The sequence below is a fragment of the Hemiscyllium ocellatum genome, unplaced genomic scaffold, assembly GCF_020745735.1.
Source record: "Hemiscyllium ocellatum isolate sHemOce1 unplaced genomic scaffold, sHemOce1.pat.X.cur. scaffold_329_pat_ctg1, whole genome shotgun sequence".
In the NCBI taxonomy this organism is placed as follows: domain Eukaryota; kingdom Metazoa; phylum Chordata; class Chondrichthyes; order Orectolobiformes; family Hemiscylliidae; genus Hemiscyllium; species Hemiscyllium ocellatum.
This window is the reverse complement of record NW_026868377.1, coordinates 329,020-355,288: the sequence shown is the minus strand read 5'-3', so window position 1 is coordinate 355,288 and position 26,269 is coordinate 329,020. Positions and strand designations below refer to the sequence as shown.

The 26,269-nt window shown below is 45.2% G+C and overlaps 1 long non-coding RNA gene across 1 annotated transcript in view; it reads right to left on the bottom strand.

Moving 5' to 3' along the window:
- Positions 1-9,127: 9,127 nt before the first annotated feature.
- Positions 9,128-26,269, bottom strand: part of LOC132813126 (uncharacterized) — a 29,655-nt gene continuing 12,513 nt past the window's right edge. The window contains exon 3 of the long non-coding RNA XR_009643948.1: positions 9,128-9,855. This is a non-coding gene — a long non-coding RNA (uncharacterized LOC132813126). The remainder of the gene's footprint in view (positions 9,856-26,269) is intronic.

Sequence of the window (26,269 nt, the reverse complement as noted above, 5' to 3'; positions counted from 1 at the left end):
TGCAGAGGGACAGCGAATCAGAAACTGGAAAGGGAGCACAGAAATATCCGAGTTGACATTCCAAACCCAGGAGATCAGGTTGGGAGAAAATATTACCGGAAAGCATGAAGGAAACCCAGCCTTACTTGGCTGGGGAAGCCACAGAGTTCTCGAGAGGGAACTCTCCCATCATGCTTAAGTAAGGAGCGCTGAATAAAGGTCACCACGCTGCTAAACTCAGGCTCCTCTTTGATACTTCTCCCAGCAACAGTTGTGCAGGGGCATGTTGCTGTCTGGAGGTCTGTGGCCAGTGCCTCTGTTCCACAAGGATCAGAACTGGGACATCTGTTGTTTGCAACATATATCAGTGATTAGCAAGAAAATGTAAACAACTGAATTAGCAAGTTTGTAGATGGTACAATTGATGAAGCTGTGAACAGTGAAGAATGTTGTCAAAGGATACAACAAGAAAGATCAGTTAGAAGGTTATACGGAGAAATTACAGATAGATCTGATTTGGACAAATGTGTGGTGATGCATTTTGGGAGGCACATTGCAAGAGGAATGTACACACTAAACGGAAGGCCCTGAGCAGCATTGATGTACAGAGGGATCTTCAGGTGCACGTTCACAGCTCCCTGAAAGTGGTGAAGGAGGTGGATGGCAGGCTTGCCTTCTTCTGTCAGGGGAGTGAATATAAAACTGTAATTAGGCCACCTTTGGGGTATTGTGTGCCGTTTTGATCACCACATAAGGAGGGTGTGGAGGCTTTGGAGAGGTTGAAAACAGGTTTACCAGGATGTTGTCTGGATTGGGAGAGGTTGGAACATCTTGGGTTGTTGTCACTAGAAAGTCAGTGGCTGCGGGGTGACCCAAGAGGCACAGAGTGAATAATCTGACTCTTTTTCCAAGGTGGAAACGACAAATTCTAGAGGCCATAGGTTTAAGGGGAGAGGGGGGACGTTTAAAGGAAATGAAAACCAAAACAACTGCAGATGCTGTAAACCAGAAACAAAAACATTTTTGTGAAAAGTTCAGCAGGTCTAGCAGCATCTGTGAAGAGAAATCAGCGATAACGTTTCTGAGGAAGGGTGACCAGACCCGAAACATTAACTGATTTTTCTTCACAGATGCTGCATGACCTGCTGAGCATTTCCAACAACATCTGTGCAAGTTCAAAGGGAGGTTGTATCAGGCAAGTTTCTCATGCAGAAGGTGGTCAGTGACTAGAATGTACTTGCCTGAGAGATGGTAAAAGCAGGAACAATCACAATGTTTATGAGGCATTTGGGCAGACACATAAGCAGGCATGGGTTGGCAGGGATATGGATCATATACAGGGAGATGGAATTAGTTTGGAATGGCATCATGATCTGTACAGACATAGTGGGCCGATTATCGCAGTGCTGTCCGGTTCTGTTTTCCGGGGGGTAGAATGTATGGAGTGAGAGATAATATTTTGAGTGGAATATGTCTCTTCTTCAGAATACATAGGAAGTTGATGCATTTTGAGAGAAGCAATGTAGAAAGGGAATATATATTTGATTGGAACAGACACAGGGAGCAGGACAGCAGGATGGGGGACAATGTGTACAAATCATTAAAGGAGAGAGAACATAAAGTGTTTTGAGTAAACGTATAGGATACTGGGCTTCATTAATAGAGCGAATGATAACAAACTCATGGAAAAGATGCTGACCATTGACAAAGCTCTAGTTAGGTCACAATCAATCATTGCATCCAATTCTGATCAACAGATTCCTGGTCAGAATGGGGAAGTTAAAATACCACAGAGGGGCCAGTTCCATACTTTGCTTTCTTTCAGGATGCATTGGCGACTCAAGGGTTAAACATTCTCCTGCCAAAGGACTTACTGCTGCATTGCAAGAGTACGAGGCCTGTACTCTTACAATACAGACAGAACACCTCAGTAGGGGGAGGCGGACTGTACCTTCGAAATAGAACATATTGCAGCCACACGTGGATTCCCCTGTAACCCCAGACAGAGGGATTTGTCCTTTCCAGACAAGACTGAGAGCCCTGGGCACAACCCTGTGAAACTGCCTCCCGCTCCCATTGTCTTACCTCCCCTCCATATTAGCATAGGTAACTGAATTCCCCATTTACTGAAGGAAGAACCCTTCTGCCTTAATCTCTTCCCATCAACACATAATCATGAGCAATACGATAATCAGTTTCTGTAATCCATTCACACTTTATCACAGGACGTCACCATTCATCAAGCTTTGTAAGGTCATAATCACCTACTTTAAACTATGTAATGGCAATCGCCCATGTGACTGATATGTCTTTGTCTAATTCCTATTAAATATACTGTCTCTATGGGTAAGGCAGAGATTCATGAAGAACAGTCTCTGCAAGTAGACACTCAGCTACTTTAGAGACACTTTGAAACTCTCGCTGGCTGCACAATAATAAAGCTACTGCTGTTGTGCAGAAAACTTGTCTCGTCTGGATTTGTGGAACAAAATAAGCACCAACAATGAAGGATATGAGTGATCTTCAGAGTGTGGAGTACAGATTACTGGAGAGGTTCACGATGAAGAAAATGCAGTCACTGAATTGATTTGAAGAAATTTGTATTTTCTTTGAAGTAAACAAGTTGAATATATTTTTGATAGAGCTGTATAAGATTATAACATGTCTAGGTATAGCAGTCAAAAATATCTGTATTCGATAGGTGATCGCACAAGAATTAAGATCAGATGTAAAGTTTTGATACAGCGGGAGATGAGCAAGTGTTTCTGCTGACTGTATTGTTTGGAAATATGCAGAACATGCTGCCTATTATGGTGGTGCAAGCAGAGAAGATGAATGATTGATAAAAACAAATAGATCAGATCCGAGGGAAATAAAATTGCAGAGTTTGTGTGGACGTATGGGGAATGAGAATATGGGATTCTGCTACAGTGCGCCAGCTTGGATTTGATGGGCCTCTCTCTGTGCTATAATGCATTTTATGTGGACTTGCTTTACTTGCTCTGGTCACCGATTAAATTGTCATTGAGGTAAATCTGCTCAGTGTTCCTACTCAGTCTAACACAGGCTGTCCTTCCTCAGCAGGAGATAATGTTTTACTGCTTTATACTGGGTTCTGGGAGGGGGAGGGGTGGTGGGTGGGGTGCGTAATGGTGTGTATAACAGTCTGCCAGCACTTATCTGAAATCAAAACACTAGTGCAGCCACACTAGGGACAGACTCTGGAAATGTGGGGAATGCCAGAAGGGAATTCTTTACCCATTCCCATCTGGAAACGGGCCAAACCAGACAGTGTGAGGAGAAGCTGTACACCTGCTCTGTGTGTGTGTGTGGTGGGGTGGGGGGGGTTGAGAGGAGGGGAAGGGATTCACTCAGGCATCCATCCTGCTGAGACACCAATGAATTTACTTATAACCACAAGTTGAAGGACTTTTTTTTCTCTTTTCACACCAAGTAATGAACAATGGTATTGCCAGTCCATAAATTTTTTGCATATACAGAACTTAGCTTTGGAAATGTTCACAGCAGTGTTGAACATGTACAGATTCACACTGGGTAGAGACTTTTATTTTCCTTTATTCATTCACAGGATGAAGGTATCGCTGGCCCGGCAGCATTTCCTGCCCATCCCTAATTGCCCAGAGGGCAGGTATGAATCAACCCCATTGCTGTTTATATTGATATTAATGAACATGAATGTCAGACTAGATTAATTATCATCAAACTCAAATCCATTTGATATTCATATATTTACAATTAGTTTTCAATTCACCAAATGTAGCTGAAGGGAGTAATCTTCAAGTGATTCTAACAGAGAAGATACCTGAATACTTGTTCAGCAAATTAAAGCCTGTTGTGTTTAGATAGTAATAATTTTAAAAAGGTGACTTGAGAATAATGGAAGAAGTTGATTGTTGAGTAATTGATAATCTTGTTTTAATCTGGAGTTAATTTAGGATTAGTTAGCAAAAGGGAGTAATCTTCAAGTGATTCTAACAGAGAAGATACCTGAATACTTGTTCAGCAAATTAAAGCCTGTTGTGTTTCGATAGTAATAATTTTAAAAAGGTGACTTGAGAATAATGGAAGAAGTTGATTGTTGAGTAACTGATAATCTTGTTTTAATCTGGAGTTAATTTAGGATTAGTTAGCAAATGGTAGGGAATCCCAGCCCCATGAAGTGCATATCCAGTTCCATGTGGGAAAACCAGGACACTTCTTGTATCAGCGACAACTACAAGAACACGGAGGTGACACTGGAAATGTCAGGAACACGAGTTAATCCATGGTTAAAGTACTACACTCACTCCTCGTCCCCACGTTGATGTGTTCTCACCAGAGAGGGTACAGAGGAGATTGATCAGAATGTTTCCATTATTGGAGAATGTCTGCTCTGAGGAAAGGTTGGATAAGTTGGGGATGTTTTCCGAGGAGGATGAGCTGAGATTTAATTTAAGTGATAAGATGCTGAGGAATCCAGATCGAGTGAATAGGAAGGAGCTATTCATAACAGAGAGGTCAGAAACTGGAGGTTTTAGATTGAAACTAATTCTCAGAAAGAAGGGGAGTGGATGGTGGTGGGCAGGAACTCACTGATGGGGTGGTAGAGGCAGTAGCCAACATCACGTTAGAATAAAAGGACATGGATGTAACTGAAACCCTGGAACATGCAGGGCTATGGACTAAAGTCTGCAGAATGGGATCATTGTGATTTATTTGACATTTCTCCAGAATATTAAACTCAAGTCCAATTTGAGAATTTATGAATATCATCCGACCTGAATTCCAAACGTCAGACTAAATTTGTCAGTAAGTTCCAGCACAGATCGAGGCTACTTGGTCCATCCTGTATGTGTTGGCTGTAATAGAACGATCCAGGCCTTACAGCGTTCTGTACTCACCAATGACAGCAACAATTTCAGACTGTGTACTCTGCCCTCTATGTTGATATAATCTGTTTGTTTTTCAATGTATTTCTTTGACAGCTGCTCAACTTGTTTCCTTGTTTCGTTCCCAGCCCTAACTCCATTCCCCGTGGCCTTGAGGGACTACCATTTCTGCTGTTTAATCTCTCCTGTCTTCCCCCGAGTGACAGGCTGTCTTTTTGTCCTTGTCTCACCCCCACCTTGCTCACAACCTGTTACATTTCTGATTGTTCCCAGACCTCTGTAACTTTCACTGCGCCCCTGGGTCAATGGCACGAGTTTTGAATTTTCTTCCTCATGAGATAATCAGAAATCTTTCTGGTTGCAGTTTCCCCCAGATTTTATTTTGGAAAAAAAAAGAGCATTTGTGTCAGAGTCAAGTGTTTGTGAGCCTTCATCCACAATCCTGAGCACTTAGACATAATATGTGACCCTCCCACAGATGTGCAGGTTTGATGGATTGGCCGTGCTAACATGGCCTGTAGTGTGTAGGTTAGGTGGGTTGGTTTAGCCATGCTAAATGTGGGGTTATGGAGGTAGGGCCATTGCAAATTCGATGGATCGAATTAGTCTCTTTCTGCGCCTCAGGGATTCTGTGATTCTAACTAGTTGTGATTGTCGACACGTTTTCCTCATGCCAGGTTCATTCAGCTCAGGTACACATGCTGCCTTGGTGTTTCTGTTGGTTCTCACTCAATCCTTTCCTTCTGTTTTACAGCAATTTCACACTGTATGTGAGGGTGAGAATGAATTTGTAAATACAAATACTCCAACCGAAACCCGCACAGCTCAGGACCTGTTTCTGCTGCTGATGTCACTCACAGGGAACAGGAAAATAAAGGTTCAGTCATATATCTTACAAGGACACAGAGGTTACAATCACCAGGAATGGCTACACAGCTTAAAACTCTTTTCTCAAGAAATAAAGGACGCTGGAGAGACCCAAAGTAGGAAGCTTTGTGTCTGTATTTTCAGAGATTTGAGGTTGAAATCATTGGGTTTGAAGCATGTTTCATTGCCCCAGGTCATCAAAGCTGCTATTTAAATGTGCCTCTTTCTTTCTGTCCTTTTGTCTGAGTTAACAATCAGATGGATAGGTCAGTCAGTGTCTGTGTTTTCCCAAATCCCTGATTGAATCCGTCTCCCCCAACAAACTCAGGTGCCTCACCACACTCTGTGTCAGGGAGAAACTCTGCCCTTACAATGAGAACTGTCTTTGCTGTCACATCTCCTCGTGCTTCCGCCTAATCCCCACTTCCCTTCATTAAATCCCAGCTGCCTCTAGCCCACCCACATGAGCATGTTGAAGAGCATGACAGGAGAATGGATTGAAACCGAGAGTTCAATAGCCAGGATGAAATAGGAAGAAGGAAATAAATGGGGTTTTTGGATTCCAGGGGATACAGACTCCTGGATTAGTCCTTGTGGGCATTCCCGCAGTAATATGAGACAGCATTCCATAATGACAGTTAAACCCGGGAGGCAGGAGAGGGAGCTACTGAACATTAACAGGTTTAGTTCAAACACAGGAAGTTTGTTCAGACAGTAACAGTGTGTTAGACATGGAGGTGAAGTGAGCAGTGAGGGAAATGTTACCACAAGCTGCAGATGGACAACTTTCATTGGAACAGGAGGAGGCCATTCAGCCCCTCAACCCTGCTCTTCCATTCAATAGATCTTGGATAATTTGTGGCCTAACTTGCAATTTTCAAAACTCTCCAAACTCATCAATAAACTCCTCTGCAACACACAAGATGAATATTGAAAAAACTAACCATCTGCAAATGCTGGGAAATCGGAAACAAAACCAGACAGTGCTGGAAATTTTCAGGAGGTCTGGCAGCATCTGTGGAGAGTGAACCTTTGGGTCCAGTGACCGGTCAGGTGACCAGCTGCAGCTGACCATTCTGCCTGTTCTGTAACACTCTCTGGAACAGGTTCTGGTGCGGAGGGGGGGGGTGGGGGGGTGAGACTGTCAATAATAACTGAGAAAACAGGAGGACAGGCTCAATCAGAATAAAATCCATTTTGGTCTTTCAGTTTTAATTCAACTGCAAACATTATTATTTCTGAAATAGGATCATAGGCCAGAAAACAACTCTTCATGTCATTGGATCTGGGAAACTGTGTTAATTCTGACCTAGTCCAGCCGACATGTGAGTCCAGACCCTGAATAATGGGGTTGACTCTGAACCATTTCCTGGGCAGTTAGAATGGATGACAAATGCTGTGATCCCATGAACAAACAAAACAAATTCAATCGCTGTGGTTAGTTGTGAACTCGCTGGTGTTATTGGAAGGTTTATGGGGTAAAGGGAGAAGAATGGCATTCAGTGAGGTGATCCTTTGGAGAGCTGATGAGCCAATCAGCCTCCTTTTGTACAGTAACAATTCTGTGAATAATTAATTCTGAGCCCTCTAAGGAAATATCAGAGCAGGGTTTGTAAAGAGGTCAGATTGAATGAGTGTCTTGGTGAACACAAGTGAGGCACAGGTACAGAGAGGCTTTCGGATGGATTAAATTAAATTTTATACATTTGAACAGTCAGGAACATTACAGCAGTTAAAAATTGGAGTGATCAAGAGAGTGGAATTAGAGCAGCAAATAAATCTTCAACATCGATGCAGCTAAAGGGGATGTTGGGTAAAGATACTGTAGTTAGTGCTTATTTCATTCCAGGCACACCAGCCAGGGAGCACTTCCTTCCTGTATCTATCCTCTTGAGCTCTTGAAGATTTTTGTTCATTTGAAGTGTTTCATGTTTAGTTAGTCCAGAGAAGACAGCTTCAAGCTCCTCAATCTCTCCTGCCAGGGCAATGCTGCTGTTAGAATTCAATTCACTGGGGCATGTTACTGGCTGCTTCATGGACTGGAACTTGCAATTGAGACTGTAAGGTAACTGTATAAAATACCTTCAATGGTATTGCCAGTCGTGAGTGGTTTTAGGAAAATGACCTTGACTTACGGGCATTGAGTGCCAGAGCACTTCCTGTTGTGGGGCATCCTGTTTAGATACAATCTATTGATAACTATTAGAACTGACTAGCACTGGCTCTGTCAAAGTGGTCAGAGCATTATGGCTGTCATTGAAGCTGGTAACAAACTTCCCATGGGGTAAAAATCGTAAATGATAGAGTAGGCACGAGGTCTGATGACACTGTTGGAGTATTGATGTTGTTGTTAATCACATTAACTTGACAGGAGTTGACTAAATTCATATTGTCTCTTTCTGAATCTCAGGATGTCTCTCTGGGCAATGAGTCTCCACAAACAGCAATGAGCCGGGGTCATTTATTTTGATTTAAATTGCTCTATAGCACTGCTGCTTCACAGCACCAGGTACAAGGTTGGAGTCCAGCCTTGGTCAACAGCCTGTGTAGAGTCTGCACATTCTCCCCAGGCTAGTGTGGGTCCACTCCAGGTGCTCTGGTTTCCTCCCACAGTCCAAAGATTTGTGGGTTAGGTGGATCAGTCATGGTAAATTGTCCACAGTGTCCAGGATTGTGCAGACTTGGTGGATCAGCCATGGCAAATGCAGTGTTACAGGGGTGGAGTGCTCCAGATGGGATGCTGTTTGGATAGTTTGTGGGATTTGATGGGCCAATGCTCTCCTTCCACACTGTCGGGATTCTATTATATGATTGTGGATAAAGTCGACACAACAGGGTGTCCTTGGAGAAGGAGCATGTAATGCATCTCAATTTTCCCAATGTCTTTAGATAGAGGTGGGTACCGCAGTGGATACAGTGCTTTATCTCCATCGCTGCCCCCTCACCCCCAACTCTACTTTGATTTGGTCTCTTCCCACTTTGTCATTTGTAATGGTTTGCTTTGCCTGTAAGGGGCGTTGTTTATAAATATTCAATTGGTTACATGGGTGGTTTACTGCTGGTGATTATATGGGAACCAAAATGGTGTAATGGAGGGTGTTGATGTTGATGGTGGGAAGGTTGCTCAGCTGTGTGAGATAACACATCTGGGTCAGAGAAATGGGGAATAAAGAACACTTCACAGCTCACATAACCAGAACTGAAAAGCAGTTAAATCAAACCAAAGGTTCAGACAGGGAGGGAGTATTTCCCTGGAGCTTGAGTAACTGGAAAGTGATGGTGTCCAGGAATAGACAGGATTTGTTTTACAGGGCGTTGAAATTTTAAAAACTGTTACATTCAGATAGTTTCATTTCTTTTAGTTTTATTTATTGTGGAATAAATAGCTACAATATTTTAAAAGCAAATTTACAAACCTTGTGTTAAAGATAAATGTTAAATAAAATCCATCAAACCATCCCTCACTGAAAACTGTTGTGGAAGTGCAATCTCCTGGAGAATCCCTGCCCACTCCTTCCTTCCCGGGCTCCATGGCTATATACATACCTGGGAGATAGCAGCAGGAGGAGACCATTCAGCCTTTCAATCCTGCTCCACCATTCAATGGGAAACAGCAGACCATCCAGCTCAGTCTCCTGTTCCTGCTGGGTTCCAATCCCCTTTCATGACTTTACCTTGAAGAACTATATCCAAGTCCTCCTTTGGTTTCACTGCCTTTTGTTCCAGTGATGTTGCGGTGTTACTGTGTGGGTGTAGGCAGGGGTAATGTGATGGTGCTGCCTCCTGGGGGATGCACTCAGCATCCCTCATCATCCTGCAGTAACATCAACTGGGGTTCAGCAACTAGAGATAGAAACCATTTCCAGGATATGGGCATCACTGGCTCAGCCAGCATTTATTCCCCATCTCTAGTTACCCTTGAGAAGATGGTAGTGAGCTGCTGTCTTGAACCATTCACAGTCCATTTGGCGCAGAGAGACAGACAATGTTGGGAAGGAGAGTGTTGCTGGATTTTGGCCAAGTTATTCTCTATCTTTGGTTCTTCAAATGCTGGTTAACTTAATCACAATCTGCACATGAGTTTGAGATTTCAGGCTGTGAATCTTCACCATTGAGCACCCTGAATAAACAAATATGTACAGATTAGAAATTCAGGGCAGACAATTCTAGTTTCTCTATAATATCTTTTTTCCCCTTTCTTCCGCAAAAGCTGTAACGCTCCAGCCCACTTACTCTCTCCCACCATTCTGCCTCTGCTGTCCCTAATGTACACCCTCCCCATTCTCATGGAGTTACTGATAAACAGACCCATGCCACCACTTCCCGTCCCTGGTTAGACTCTGCACCCTTTCTGGGTTCACTTCCTTTCCCTTCAGTTACTGCAAGTCAATGTAACAGCAGAATGAAACAAAAGGAAACAGAAATCGTGGTAGCAGATCCTGGACAGAAGAGGAACCTTCAGTCTGGGAGAATGGGTCAGATCCTTCTGTTTCCCATTGGTCGATGCCCAGCATTATGACAAGTTGGGGATGGAACTTGGGCCCATGTGGGTGTGGTGACCCTTTGAACCCCCAACCTGTCAATACTACAAGCGGATTTCTTCCTCCTCCAGCCAATCACAATGTCAAATGCTTTCCGCTAATTACCCCAGAGCACATGCTCCAAAATCTTCCCATATTCTGTACATGTGCAGTTCTGGGCTTCCCCTCACACGCGTAGTCCCTGCCTCAGGGATTGTGGGAGTTGTAGCCCCCATGAAGCCACTGGAGACATGTTTCTGGATAGTGAATGAAAAGTGTGGGCTGGAGGTTGGATCCCCATTCATACACACAGGACACATGGACTGTCACTGGATTTTACTGAGACATCCGCTTCCACAACCTGATTTCTGACGTAAGGAACATAGATTGCGGGGTGGGGTGGTTAATAAGGGGTAGCAGATTTTAAGCAGATGTAGCTGAGTGGTTAGCACTGCTGCCTCACAGCGTCAGGGACCCGGGTTTTATTTCAGCCAGATGCGACTGTCTGGAGTTTACACATTCTCACCATGTCTGTGTGGGTTTCCTAGGGTGCTCGAGCTTCCTCCCACAGTCCAAAGATGTGCAGGTTAGGTGGATTGCCTATGCTAAATTGCCCACAGTGTCCATGTATGTGCCAGTTAGGCCATTAGCCATGGGAAATGCAGGGTTACAGGGACAGGGTGGGTCTGAATGGGATGCTCATCATAGGTTGGTGTGGATTTGCTGGATGAATAACCTGTTTCTGCACTGTAGGGACTCTATTCTATTCTCATGAAGAAGAATGTACCTATCTCAATGTATTGTGAATCTGTGGAATTCCCTATTCAAAATACGGTGGATACCAGGACAATGAGCAGATTTAATGAAGAGATACAGATGTTGAATTTGTAATGAGATGAAGGGAGAGAGAGAGCAGGCGGGAAAACCCAGCTGAGACCGAGGTGAGCTCAATCATCACCGTATTAAATGGTGGGGCTGGTTCGAAGGGCTGCATTGCCTCTCCTGTGCCCAGTGCTCATCTTCTTACGGTAATAACTGGAAAGCTGAATCCAAAACTCACCACCTTCACCAAAGGAGATTTTGGAAAAAGCAGGATAGTCAGGTGGATTAGCGTTCCAAACCTAGATAGTGAGGAAGCAAGTGGGAGATAATGATTTTGCAATTTTAAACTCAGGGGAGACAGTGATTTATGGTTTTTAGACTGTGTAGTACATTCACACCGTCCAGAATACTCTGTTGTGAATATCTATCCTATACTTTACTACATATCTAAGGTCTTTGACAATGAAACGCAAAGTACCCAGGAAACTTCGCCTCACCTCGTAATCTGATAAAAGACTTCTGATAAATCTGGTTGAACTTAGAACACAGCTGGAAAGCTGGAAGATTAGATCCAATCCCAAGATCCTGTGCTTAAACAAAGGAGACTACAATAGGTTGAGACAGGAGCTGGCTAATGTAGACTGGAAGCAAAGACTTTAGGGTGGGAAAGTTGACGGACAGTGGGGGAATACCAAAGCAATTTTTCGAAGTGCTCAGAAAAAGTATAATCTGCCATGAGTGGCTCAGGAAATAAGGGAGTCTATCAAATTGAAATAGAAGGCAAACAAATTGGCAACGACCACGAAGAAACTAGGAGAAGAGAAAAAAACTTTAACAATCAACAGAAAGCTAGATGGGACTGGGGGAGAAAAGTGATGAGTAGCTATCCTCAGGGCCAGAATAGCAGTTTACACTGCTAGAGGGGAACCTATTGTGTGGGGAACATATGGCCTCTGTAATTGTAACTGTGACCATAGAGATAATCCTGATCAAGTTAAAAATCACAGCACACTCCAAAAGCTTGTACTTCCAAATAAACCTGTTGGATTATAACCTGGTGATGTGTGATTTATAACTTTGTCTACCCCATCCCAACACCGGCTCCTCCATATCAGAATCCTGATAGGCAACCCCACTGAAACTGAAGCGCCTGTCAGATACTTGAGGGAGCCACAGGGGTGTGGGGGGAGGGGTGTATGTTTTAACCACAAATGCTAAACTGAACTAGACTTTCTAACTGACCGTTGCCATGGAGAAAATACTGAGAGACAGTCTCTATTCAAAGTCCCAAACCACAAAGGTATAAGAATGGGAGCCGTACACCGGACAGATGGGGAGTTACCTGATGCGGCCTGGAGGTGTTTTGCATGTACACTATCCAAGTAACTGCCATGTCTCATCAATAAAAACTCAAAGAAGACCTCGCAGGGTTCTGTACCTAATTATTGCTATCCAGCAGGGTTCAGGAATATGAGTACACAGCAGTCAGTCTTCACAGTGGAGGATATGAAGAACATGCCAGTAATTGATAAGGAGACTGAGGAAGGGGAGGACCTAGAAATAACCATTATCATGAAAGTGTTACAGCTGGGCAAGCTAATGGAGCTAAATGTACACAAGTCTCATTACCCTGATGGAATACATCCCAGGATACCAACAGTGTTAGTGGGAGAAATAGCATCCTGCAGCAGAGACAGGCCCTTTGGCCCAAACTGGGCCATGCTGACCAGAATGTCCATCCACACTGACCCCATTTCCCTGCACTTGGCTCATCTGCTTCTGACCCTTTCCTATCCATGTATTTGTCCAAATGTCTTTTACCTGTTATGAGAGTGTACCCACCACAACCACTTCCACTGGCAGCTCATTCCATATACATATCACCCTCTGTGTAAAACAGTTGCCCCTCAGCTTCCCTTTTATTCTTTCCCCTCTAACCTTCAACTGATGCCCTCCAGTCCTTGATTCCCTGGGAAAAAACACAGTGCATTCACCTCATCCATGCCCCTCATGTTCTTATACACTTCTAGAACAGTCCCCCTTCAGTTTCCTCTGCTCTAAACAATAAAATCCTAGCTTGTCCAACCTCTCCCTATAACTCAAACCCCTGACAACATCCTTGTAAATTGTTCTGCACTTTTTACACTTTAATAACTGAAACCTACACTGCATTCAGCACATTTCCAGTGTTTCCCCACGGCGCTGAAACCGACGTGAGAATGCCAATGGATTACAATCCTTTTCAACAATCCCATTTTCATAGTATTCCCATGGTGCAGGTATCCTTGTGTCTTTCTGGTTGTATGGTTAATTAAAGACTTGTCCTTCTGCAAAGCAAAGCTGTGGCTTAATTGTTCCTGGGAAACATGCCATGATTTTTCAGATTTTCAAAAATAAAATGAAGTCACTCTCCCCAGTCACCACACTAACATGGACTTGGCTGTGTCTCAGTATTTTTCCAGTCACATTGAGATTTGGAATATTTGCCCACGGACAGAATACACACCTTTCCTTCCACATGAAAAGGCCAATGAATATCCAGACCGGCACGGATCAAGTAACTATCAGATCTGAACATGAAGTTCAATTTGAATTTCTCATCTGCAAATCCACCCTTTCAGTATCCTACACCTGAGAAAACAACTCACCACATTAATACAGGATGGATCTTTATAAGACAATTATAGTATTAAATTGTAGTTTCATGTTTCCCAAAGTTTTAACTCTCAGTCTAACAATTTCTTTCTTCTGTGAACTGAAATCCAAACCAACCTCCTCACTCCTTCCCTCCACACCCAGTTCTCTCACACTCTCTCCTCTCTTTGAATTCAGTTTCCTAGCTCTTGTCTGCGGACTAAGAAACAAATCAATGAGTCTGGCTCTGAGTCCGGGGGGGTAGGCGGGGGTGTTGTTCGGAAACCCTCGGACGACAACCATCCTGCATACCCTGCATACACCTGTTTCCTGCACACTCTGGCCAAAACCCGTCTTACTAAAATGAACCGAATTAGAGCTCTAATTGCAGGCCCATCCTTGTCCCTTTCCATAAAAACCCTGAATCTTCACAAAAGAGTTCTGATAACTTTCTACAAAATGCTGCCCCACTGATAGCCTGATCACATGGCAGGGGGGCCAGGAAAGGGGCCATTCCCCTGGGTCCTGCTCCCAGAGGGAGGAAGCTGCCAATGACAGATTAATCCGTCACACCCACAGCCTCCCTCGCTGGCACTGACCCGTACTGTGCATACTCCCACAATTGGCCAGCACTGTGCCCGTACACTGGCCTCCCCTCCTACAGCACGTGCTCCCGATCATACAGGAGTCCGGGTGATTGACAGCAGCTGCTGCCTAATATATCAGAATGCCTCCAGTATGGAAACTGGCCCTTCGGCCAAACAAGTCCATACCGACCCTCCACACAGTAACTTATACAGACCCATTCCCCTACCCTAAATTTACCCCTGACTAATGTAACTAATACGAGGGGCAATTTAGAATGGCCAATTCACCTGTCCTGCCCATCTTTGGATTGGGGGAGGAAACTGGAGCACCCGGAGGAAACCCGCTCAGACATGGGGAGAATGCATAAACTCTGGGTTTGGCCGGAATCAAAACCGGGTACCTGGTGCTGTGAGGCAGCAATGCGAACCACTGAGTCGTCTCCATAGATGGGAAGGGGTGGGGCTGGAGAACTGGGGTAATGAGATTGTAAACAATGAATGAATGTGGAGGACACTGGGGATGGACAGGTCAGTGAGGGACAGGATCAGTGCAGCAGCAGGAGGGGATCCTGGACAAACTGAGCAATGGGAGAGTCTGACAGGAGCGAAACTACAGGAAGGTTCTGTTTGGAGGCTGAGGCAGGGACAGCTGGGAGACAGTATGGCCTGGTGGCTTGGGCAGGTTTTCTGATCATCCTCTTCAAAGATGCTGTTCCTCAACTCTGAGCTCAATCCTCCTGGTCTAGAGGTAAGGACACTGCCACCATTTCCTCGTGGGCAAAACCTGTGTTGGCGATATTAACAAGACTCAACACACAGTCACTAACAAAATACTGGCGTACTTGAACTTCATCCCGAATATTAACACCTATAACTGGGCAACGCAGACCCCGATGTACAGAGTTAAATCCTGGATATTAATAACAGCTTTGTGCATGGGAAATCATGTCTCATAAATCTGACTCAGTTTTTTTGAACAAGGAACAAAGAAGATTGCTGAGGTCAGAGCATGGACTTCAGTATGGCGTTTGACAAGGTTCCTCACGGGAGACTGGTCAGCAAGGTTAGATCGTATGGAGGACAGAACTGGCCCGAAGGTAGAAGGCAGAGGGTGCTTTACAGGCTGGAGGCCTGTGACCAGTGGAGTGTCACAAGGATCGGTGCTGGATCCACTATGTTTTATCATTTATATCCATGATTTGGATGTGAACATAAGAGGTATTGTAAATAAGTTGGCGGATGACAGCAAAATGGGAGGTGTGGTCGACAGGGAAAAAGATTACCTCAGAGTACAAGAGGATCTGGATCAGCTGGGTGATGGGCTGAGGGGTTCAGTTTAGAAAATTGCGAGCTGCTGCATTTTGGAAAAACAAACTTTAGCAGGACTTACAGTTAATAGTAAGTTCCTGGAGAGTGCTGCTCAACAAAGAGTCCTTGGAGCGCAGGTTCATAGTTCCTTGAAAGTAGAGTAGCAAGTAGATAGATTAGTGATGGTGGCAGTTGGTCTGCTTGCCTTTATTGGTCAGAGCATTGAGTACAGGGGTTGGGAGGTCATATTGCGGCTGTACAGGACATTGATTCAGCAACTTTTGTAATATTCCTTGCAGTTCTGGTCTCCTTCCGATCAGATGGATGTTCTCAAACTTGAAAGGGGTCAGAAAAGAATTATAGGATGCTGCCAGGGCTGGATAGGCTGTTTTCCCTGGAGCATCAGAGGCTGAACGGTGAGCGGAAAGAGACTATTAAAATCAGGCCGGGCATAGATAGGGTAAATAGAGAAGATATTTTCCCTGCGGTGGGGGGAATACAGAACTCGGGGACTGGGAGGGGGTGGGTGGAGGGAGAGAGAGGGTGGGTGGATCGAGAGTGGTGGGACAGAAATGGTTGAGGATAGAAAGTGAGATTAGAGAGGAGGGGAACAGACGGGGGGAACAGAGGGGGTGACTGACGGTTGGGGGGGGACCGACAGAGAGGGGGAACGGACCGAGGGGGGTGCAACCGACGTGGGGGCGGGGGAAGATGGGTGTGCGACTGACGGGGGAGCGACTGACAGAGAGGGGGAAAGACTGAGGGCGCAACAGACCGACAGATAGGGGGACAGAACGATTGGGGGGGGCGACAGGGGTGGTGGTGACCAACAAAGGGCTGACTGATAGAGAGGGGGGAGCAGACAGAGTGGGAGGAGACAGGGGAATAGAGAGGGGGGAAGATGGAGAGTTATTTTATAGATCTACAACTCAACCCTGTTCCTGTTTTCTCCTCCTCAGCTTAATTCTGTCTGAACGTCACAGAACAACTGCATAGTTTCTGGAAAGTGAGTTTCAGGGAGATCAGGTGCTGAGCGTGGCATTTGGAACATGCTGATCAATAAATGGACTCTAGTTCGATTCCATTGTCTGTGTGGTGTTTGCACATTCTCCCTGTGTCTCTGCGTGGGCTGCCTCTGGGTGCTCTTAATTCCCTCCCACAAATCCAAAATCATGCAGGTTAGCTGGATTAGCTTTAGGGAATGGTAGGTTAGGGTGGAATGCTGTTCCGATGGTTGGTATGGTCTCTTGGGCCAAAAGACCTGCTTCCACACTGTAGGGATTCTGTCACTGAGTATGGGGGTTAGGAGGTCACGTTGTGGCTGAGTAGGGCATTGGTGAGGCCAGTGTTAGAATACTGCATTCAATTGTAGTCTCCCTGATTTCAGAAAGATGTTACCAGAATAGGACTCAACCTCTTAATAGCAGGTTCTTGCAGTGTGGGTTGATAGTTCCTTGGAAGTGTGGTTGAGGTAGACAGGTCAGTGAAGGTGGTGTTTGGTATGCTAGCTGTTATTGGGCAGTGCATTGAGTATAGGAGTTGGGAGATCAGGTTTCAGTTGCACAGTTTATTGGCTTGGCCACTTTTGAAATGCCCAGACTGCTTTCAATTCCAGTTTCCCTGCTAGAGGAAAGATGTTGGGAAATTTGCAAGAGTTCAGAAAAGTTTTACGAGGGTGTTACCAGTATTGGAACATTTGAATCATAGGGAGAGGCTGAATAGGCTGAGGCTATTTCCCTGCAGCACTGGACACTTTAGGTGGCTTTATCGAACTTTATAAAATTATGAGGAGCAATGATAGGGTGACTAGTCATGGTTTCTTTTTTTCCCCCAGAGTAGGGGAGTCCAAACGAATAATGTGATTTTTTTTCCCAAAGGTGGAAATGACAAATTCTAGAGGAGAGGGGGAAAGTTTAAAGGATATGAAAACCGAAACAACTGCAGATGCTGTAAACCAGGAAGAGAATCAGAAGTTTCTGGAAAAGCTCAGCAGGTCTAGCAGCATCTGTGAAAAGAAATTAGAGTTAATGTATGTGAGGAAGGGTGACCAGACCAGACCAGACACTTTAACTGATTTGTCTTCCCAGATGCTGCACGACCTGCTCAGCGTTTCCAACAAATCTGTGCAAGTTTAAAGGGAGTTGTGTCAGACAAGTGTCTTGTACAGAAGTTGATAAGTGACTAGAATGTATTCTCCTGGGAGATGGGGAAGGCAGAAACAATCACAATTTAACAGGCATTCGGACAGACACATAAGCAGGCATAGGTTATCAGGGATATGGATCATGTACAGGCAGATGGAATTAGTTTAGAATGGCATCATGACCTGCACAGACACGGTGGGCTGATTATTCTGATGCTGTAACTGTTATGTTTTCCAGGGGGTAGAATGTTTTTTGAAGTAACAAAAATGATTGATGAGAGCAGACTGGTCGACATGATCAACGTGGACTTTAGTAAGGCATTCGGCAAGCTTTCTCATGGGAGACTGGTTAGCAAGGTTAGATCGCATGGAATAAAGCAGAAACCAGCTATCTGAGTACAGAACTGGCTCAAAGGTAGAAGACAGAGAGTGGTGGTGGAGGGATGTTTTTCAGACTGGAGGCCTGTGGAGTGTCACAGGGACTGGTGTGTATCCACTATTTTTCATCATTTATATCAATGATTTGGATGTAAACATAGGAGGTATTAGTAATTTTGCAGATGACGCCAAAATTGGAGGTTTAGTGGACAGTGAAAAAGATGACCAAGGCTGTAATGTTTCCTGCAGGTGTCACCATTTCAGATGCTGCCCGACCTGCTGGGGATCTCCAGCACTTCTTGGGTTTGTTGCAGATTCCCAACATTTTGCTGAAGCACTGGAGACAGAGAGCTGTACAGCGCCAGATTTTGTTGACTCTGATTCCTGGGATGGCAGGACTGATGGATGAAGAGGGTCTCAATCCTCGTTTAATCCTCCTTTCCTTCGGTTTTCGGAGCCGCTGACGACATCACTAATATTCTACCTCCCACTCTCTGTCCTGAATCTGACCCATCTAACCTGACACTTTAGCTCCCACCCCCCTGCCAGACTAGTTAATACCTCACCAATGGAACTGGCAATAGCGCCCCCCCCCCTCCCCAGGAGATTTGACCCAGCTCTGCCCAGGGGTAACCGGTCAGGCTGGTACAGTTCCCACCTAACCCAGAAACGCTCCCAATGCCTGAAGAATCTAAACCCTTCCATGGTACACCATTTCTCCAGCCACATATCCGGCTGATCTACCCTCTTATTCCTGCTCTCACTAGCACATGGCACTGGGAGCAAGTCTGACATCATTTCATTTCAGGAGCTGCATTATAATGTGTCCCTGCTCTCCCAATATCCAGCTTTCAAACACTCATCCCTTTGTTTCATGCTGTCGTTGGTATTGATGTGTTCTCCAACCACGGGCTGTTTACCCTCCAGCTCCAGAATGTTCTGTAGCTGCACCAGGATATCGCGGATCCTATCACCAGGGAGATAACATACCATCCTGGATTCATGGCTGTGGCCATAGAAGTGCCTGTCTGTATCACTGACTATTGAATCCCCTGTCACTATCTTTCTTCCCGTTTTGGGCAGCAGAGCTATCTACGGTGTCATGAACCTGGCTGTTGCTGATTGCCTCTGAGACCAACACATACGCACACACCCACACGAATCCCAAGCGGTATACAGTATCTGTTTGGGAAGGGAATAACCACTGGGAACTCCTGCACTTCCTTCCTGAGCCTTTTACTTGACCTGATGATCCCCCATTCCCTTTCTGCCTGTGTAACCCTCACCTGCAGTGTGACTAACTCACTGAACATGCTGTTCATAACATTCTCAGTATTGCAGATGCTCCACAGTGAGTCCACTCACAGCTCCAGGTCTGAAAAGCAGTTTCCCAGTAGCTGCTGATGGGCACATTTCCTGCACACACAGCCTGTCAGGGACACTGGAAACATCCCTAATTTTCCCACATTGTACAAGAGGTGAACACCATGGGTCTGAGGTCTCCTGTCACACAGGCTCTCTAGATTCAGCTAGTTACTCCCATTTAGAGAATTTAAATGAGCGAGCAATCTTCCTACCCTTCAAACATTGTAATCAAAATCCCGTATTCTTTACTTATGTTGATACGTTATACCTTAAAAACCGTTACAAAATTTCCACAGGTATCGCTTACAAACTGGCTGTTACCTTTGGGACCATGTGAATTTCTGAATGGGCTGAAACAAAACGGAGTTTCAGCTTCACATTCTCCCTGTCCCACCTCGCTCTGTTTACACCCAACTCCAAAATACTCATTGAGCCAAGCAGCCCTCTCAGTGCAGCCCTGTCATTTTCATTGTCTGCTCACAACTACACTGCCCTCAGCCTCCTGTACTGTTCCAATACATCTCAATGGGAGCTCAGGAAAAGCATCTCATCTTTCAATTCAATCCTTTGTAGCCCCAGAGTCAACATGGACCTCAGCAGTTTCTGGGTGAACAGACAGTTGTTAGAATCTGGAACATTCCGCCTAAAACGGTACTGGAATGTGTGTTTATAAGGAGCTGCAGGGAATTGAAAATAAGGAGTTTACAGGTTAGCATCATGAAGTGGGTGATTGGGACTAAATCTGACAGTCCCTACAAAGAGACGAAGTGCAATCTGGACAAATCTATGCTCCCCCTCAGACCAAAACAGACTCTGAGCTTCCAGTTGCCTGCCACTTTAACACACGAGCCTGTTCCCTGGCCAACATCTGTCTCATTCTTAATGCAGTGTTCCAGGGAAGCTTGATGCAGAACACTCCAGAACATACCAAATGGCCCTGTATTTCAAGGACAGCAATTTCCCCTCCCATGTGGTCAACAATACCCTTCAGTGTATCTCCACCACTTCCTGCACCTCTGCTCTTGAACCCCACCCCTCCAACCGCAGCAAGGATAGAACCCCCAAGTCCTCGCTTTTCAGTCAGATACAACACATCATCCTCTGCCATTTCCACCACCGACAATCAGACCCCACCAACAGAGATATCTTTCCCTCCACACCCCTTTCAGCATTCCTCAGAGACCATTCCCTGTGACTTCCGCATTAGACCCATGCTCCCCACCAACCCATCCTCCACTCCCAACACCTTTGCCTGCCATTGCAAGAGGTGTAAATCCTGTGCCCACACCTTCCCCTCACCTCCATCCAAGACACCAGAGGTCCCTTCCACATCCAGCAGAGATTTTCCTGTACATTGAATAACCTCATCTATTGTGTTCATTGCTCTCTACAATGGGGAGACAGGACGCCAACTTGCAGAATGTTTCAGGGAACCTTTCTGGGAGACGTGCACCAATCAACCCCACTGTCCTGTGGTCAACCGTTTCTACAACCCACCCTCTCACTCTGCCAAGGACATGCATGTCCTGGGCCACCTCCACCACAAAATCCTAGCTACATGACTCCTGGAGCAAGAATACCTCATCTTCTACCTTGGGACCCTTTAAGTACAGAATCAATGTTTCATCATTTCCCCTCCCCCCACCATATCCCAGATCCAGCCCTCCAACTCAGCACCACCCTCTCGAACAGTCCCACCTGCCCATCTTCCTTCTTAATTACCCACTCCACCCTCTCACCATTACCCTCCACCAGCATCTTCCTATCGCCTTCCCAACTACCTTCTCGCCAGCCCCACACACACATCCTATTATCTGTCAACCCTCTTCCCCACTCAGAATCCTGCTGAAGGGCTCAGGCCCAATATGTCAATTCTCCTGCTCCTTGGATACTGTCTGACCGGCTGTACTTCTCCTGCGCCAAACTTTAACGTAAGCTGGAAGAACAAACCTCATTTTGTACTTGGGGGACCCTTCAGGCCTCTGACCTTAAAACGGAATTCATTAATTTTAGGTCCTAAGTCTCCCACGTCCTTGCGCCCTAGTGGCCCACCCCACACACCAGGCCTTGTTATTACATAGCCTGCCATTACACATTACCTATGGTTAGTCACTAACAGTCTCCATTAACATCTATTAACCCTCCACCAGCCAGATCATTATTCATTCCTTTGTCCAATTGCTGCTATATCTCTTTTTGGACTATATCACCACCTATCATTTACTCCTTAACCCCTACCTTCTGTATATAAACTGACATTTTTTCTCAGTGACATCAGTTCTGAGGAAGTGTCAGCGGATCCAAAATGTTAACTCTGATTTCTCTTCACAGATGCTGCCAGACCTGCTGAGCTTTTCCAGTACCTTCTGGTTGTTGTTTCTGATTTAAGTATCCACAGTTCTTTTGGTTTTCATTTACTGGGAGTTTCTAATTCAGGTCTAGCAGCCTACATCATGAGTTGAGAAACCCTCCCAGTCCACACTAACTCCATTTCTCTCCCACTCCCTTCACACTCACTGGGTCTCTTCCCAACCCCTGCCCAGTGACACTGCACGTGCACAGCTCATGGTCACATGCTGGCCTGTTGGCAACACCCCTCATTCACTCCCATTGGCTGGAGGATTACATCTAGTCTCCTATTGTTCTGAAGCTGCCGTCAATCAGCCAGGCCCCATTGTGACATGAGTGGTGGGATCCTCCCAGGAGTGTGGGAGGCTGAGGGGTAACCTCATAGAGAGGTTTATAAAATCATGGGAGGCATTGATGAGATAAATAGACAAGGTCTTTTCCCTGGGGTGGGGGAGTCCAGAACTAGAGAGCATAGGTTTAAGGTGAGAGGGGAAAGATATAAAAGGGACCCAAGAGACTACTTTTTTCATGTAGAGATGGTGCGTGTATGGAAGCTACTGTCAGGGGAAGTGGTGGCAGCTAGTACAGTTACACCATTTGAAAGGCATCTGGATGTGTATGAATAGGAAGGGTGTAGAGGCATATGAGCCAACTGCTGCTATATCGTACTAGATTAGGATAGGATATCTGGTCGGCACGGACGAGTTCGACTGAAGGGTCTGTTTCCGTGCTGTATATGTCTGTGGCTCTGCCCTGGGATGAGCTTCATCATTCACAGTGAATGGGGCAGTATCACAGAGCACAGGGGTTGGGGGCTATTCAGCCCATTGCGGCTATACTCTCTCCCTCTGGACATGCTGCCAATCTGCCCTTCCTCCCCTCCCATTTACCCGTAGCACTCCAAATTTATCCTCAAATAGTTAAATTCCGAGATGTACAGCACAGAAACAGACCATTCAATCCAACTCATCCATGCCACCCATTTATCCCAAATTAATCTTGTCCCATTTGCCAGCACTTTGCCCATATCCTTCTAAACTTTTCTGAATCACGTACCAAGTCAGATGCCTTTCAAATATTGTAATTGTACCAGCCTCCACACTTCCTCTGGCAGCTCATTCCATATTCAGCTTGAAAACATTGCCCCTAAGATCCCTTTAAAATCTCTTGCCTCACACCTTAGCCTTGTGCCCTCTAGTTTTGTACTCACTTAACCTTGGGAAAAGACCCTGGTTGTTCACCCTATCCATGTCCTTCACGATTTTATGTACCTCGAAGGTCATCTCTCAGCATCCAATGATGCAGGGAAAACAGCCCCAGCCTATTCAGCCTCTCCCTATAGCTCAAATCCTCAACCCTGGCAACACTTTTGCACATCTTTTCAGAATCCTTTCATGTTCTGTAATATCACTCCTACAGCAGGGAGACCAGGACTGAAAGCAGAATTCCAGATGTGGCTGAATCAATGTCCTGTAGAGCTGCAAAACAATGTCCCAACTCCAATACTCAATGCACTGACCAAGTACACCAAACGCCTCCTTCACTACCCTGCCTATCCATGATTCCACTTTCAAAGAACTATCAACCTGCACCTCAAGGTCTCTTTGTTCAACAACACTCCCCAGGACCTTCCCATTAAATGTATAAGTCCTGCCCTGATTTGTTTTTTCAAAATGCAGCACCTCACATTTATCTGAATTCACTCCACCTGCCACTCCCCAGCCCATTTGATTGAAGTCCCATTGTACTCTGAGGTAACCTTCTTCCCGATCCACTTCCTCCAGATCCAATTTGGTGTCTATGTAAAGTCACTAAGCATAGGAATAATTGATATAAATGATGAAAAGCAGTGAACCCTGCACCGATCCTTACACCATATTGCTCATCACAGGCTTCCAGTCCGAAAGGCAACCCTTCACCACTACCCTCTGTCTCCAACCTTACAGCCAATTTTATATCCAAATAGCTAGTTCTTTCACCTTGAATGTCTTTCTGAAGTCCAAGTTAGTGATTTCCATACACAAAGCCATGCTGACTGTCCCTAATCATTTCTTACCTTTCCAATTACATCTAAATCCTATCCCTGAGAAGCCCTTCCAACAACTTACCTGACTCCAGGCTCACCAGTGTATTGTTCCCTGACTTTTCCTCATCACCTTTCTCAAATAATGGCGCCAGTCTTCCAGCACCTCGGTGATACAAATATCTCAGCGAGGGACCCAACTATCACTTCCCTAGCTTCCCACAAAGTTCTGGGATTCACCTGATCATGTATCAGGGATTTATCAATCTTGATGCATTATACAAGTTCCAGTGCCTCATAACTTATATGGACACTTGTCAAGTTATCCCTATTTATTTCTCCAAACTCTCACTTCCATATCCTCCTTCAGTAAAAGCTGACATGAAATACGCAGATAGTATCTCTCCTGCCTCCTGCAGATCCATAGACAATTTTGTTGATCTTTGAGGGTCCCTATTCTCTGCCTGGTTACTCTTTTGTCCTTAGTGTATTTCTAGAATCTCTTTGGATTTTCCCCAAACCCATTTCACAAAGCTCTCTCGTCCCCTTTTTGCCCTCTTAGTTTCCCTCGAGTATACTCCTACTGCCCCTATATACCTCTAGGTATTCACACAAACCCAGCTGTCTGGACTTGCCATATCCCTCCTTCATTTTCTTGACCAGAGCCACAATTCCTCTTGACAGCAGCATTCCTCACACCTCCTAGCCTCGGCCTTAACAGGAACATACTGTCTATATACTCATTGTCGCAGGCCTATGGGGGCAATGGCAGATGAAGACAGAGAAACAATCAATCATTCTCAGTAAAGAGGCAGTGCTGGGAAAGATACCAGCCGAAAGGTAGATGGGTCTCCTGGCCGTGATGGAATGCATCCCCGGGGACTGTAAGGAATGGCAGTGGGTAAATAGCAAATACACTCGTGATAATTCACTAAAATTTGCTGACTCTGGGACGGTTCTAACAGATTGGAAAGCTGCAAATGTGATGCCAATATTTTAAAATGGACGTGTCAGCATAACTTCCGTAGTGGGGGAAATGTCTGATCTCTCAAGAAAGAAATAGTGAGCTATGTGGATAGAAATTGTCTCATCGAGCAGACACAGCATGGATTCATGAAAAGTGGACGACACTAAGATGAGTGGTAGAGCAATGTGTGCAGAGGCCACTGTCAGTCTGCACAGGGATACAGAGAGGTTAATTGAGTGGTTAAGGGTCTGGCAGATGGAGGACAATGTTGGGATATGTGAGGTCATCCATTTTGGTCGGACTAACAACAAACTGGATGATGAAATGGTGAAAACATGCAGCAGGCTGCTGTGCAGAGGGAGCTGGGTGTCCTTGTGTATGAATCACAGGAAGTTGGTTTGCAGGTACAGCAGGTAATTAAGGCAGTGAAGGGAATATTGTCCTTCATTGCTAGAGGGATGGTTATGCTGCAGCTGTACAGGGGGCTGGGGAGGCCACACCTGGAGTACTGTGTACAGGTTTTCGTCCCCTACTTCAGGAAGGATGTAATGGCGCTGGAGGGGGTGCAGAGCAGGGTCACTAATTTGAGTCTGGAGTTGAAAGGGTTGCCTTCTGAGCAGAGATTGACAAAACTGGCATGATCCTCATTGGAATTTAGAATAATGGGAGATTGTATAGGAAAAATATAAAATTATGAAAGGAGTAGATAAGATAGAATCAGGGAGGTCATTTCCACTGTGGACTGGACAAACTATGGTGCATAGCAACAAAATAAGGGGGTATCAGATTTAGGACTGAGTTCAGGAGAAACTTCTTCAGCTAAAGGGTTGTGAATCTGTGGAATTCCCAGCTGATTGAAACAGTTGAGGCTTTCATCTTGAATGTCTTTAGGTCAAAATGTAGATTTACGAACAGGAAAGGAATTAAAGGTTATGGGAGAGAGCAGTAAAGTGGAGCTGAGATCAGCCCTGATCTTATTGAATGGCAGAGCAGGCTGGAGGGGCCAGATGGCCTCCTCCTGCTCCTATTCCTTATGTTACGTTCCCACTTTTCAGCCGTCCCTTTACCTGGGAATAGCAAAGAAGTATTGAAAGATTTTATCTTGTTCAATCACAATGCACCTTTATCCAATTTAGAACAGCAACTTTTAGATCTGGTCTATTTTTTTTTGGAACTATTTTAAAACTATTATAATTATCAGAGAATCCAGACAGTGGGGAAGCAGGTCATTCAGCCCATCACATCCGCACTGACCCTCAGAGACTCCCATCCTACCCATGTAATGCTGCCTTTCCCATGGATAATCCACCCAACCTGCACATCCCTGAACACTGTGGGTAATTCAGCCTGGATAATCCACCCAACCTGCACATCCCTGAACACTGTGGGTAATTCAGCCTGGATAATCCACCTAACCTGCACATCTTTACATAGTGGG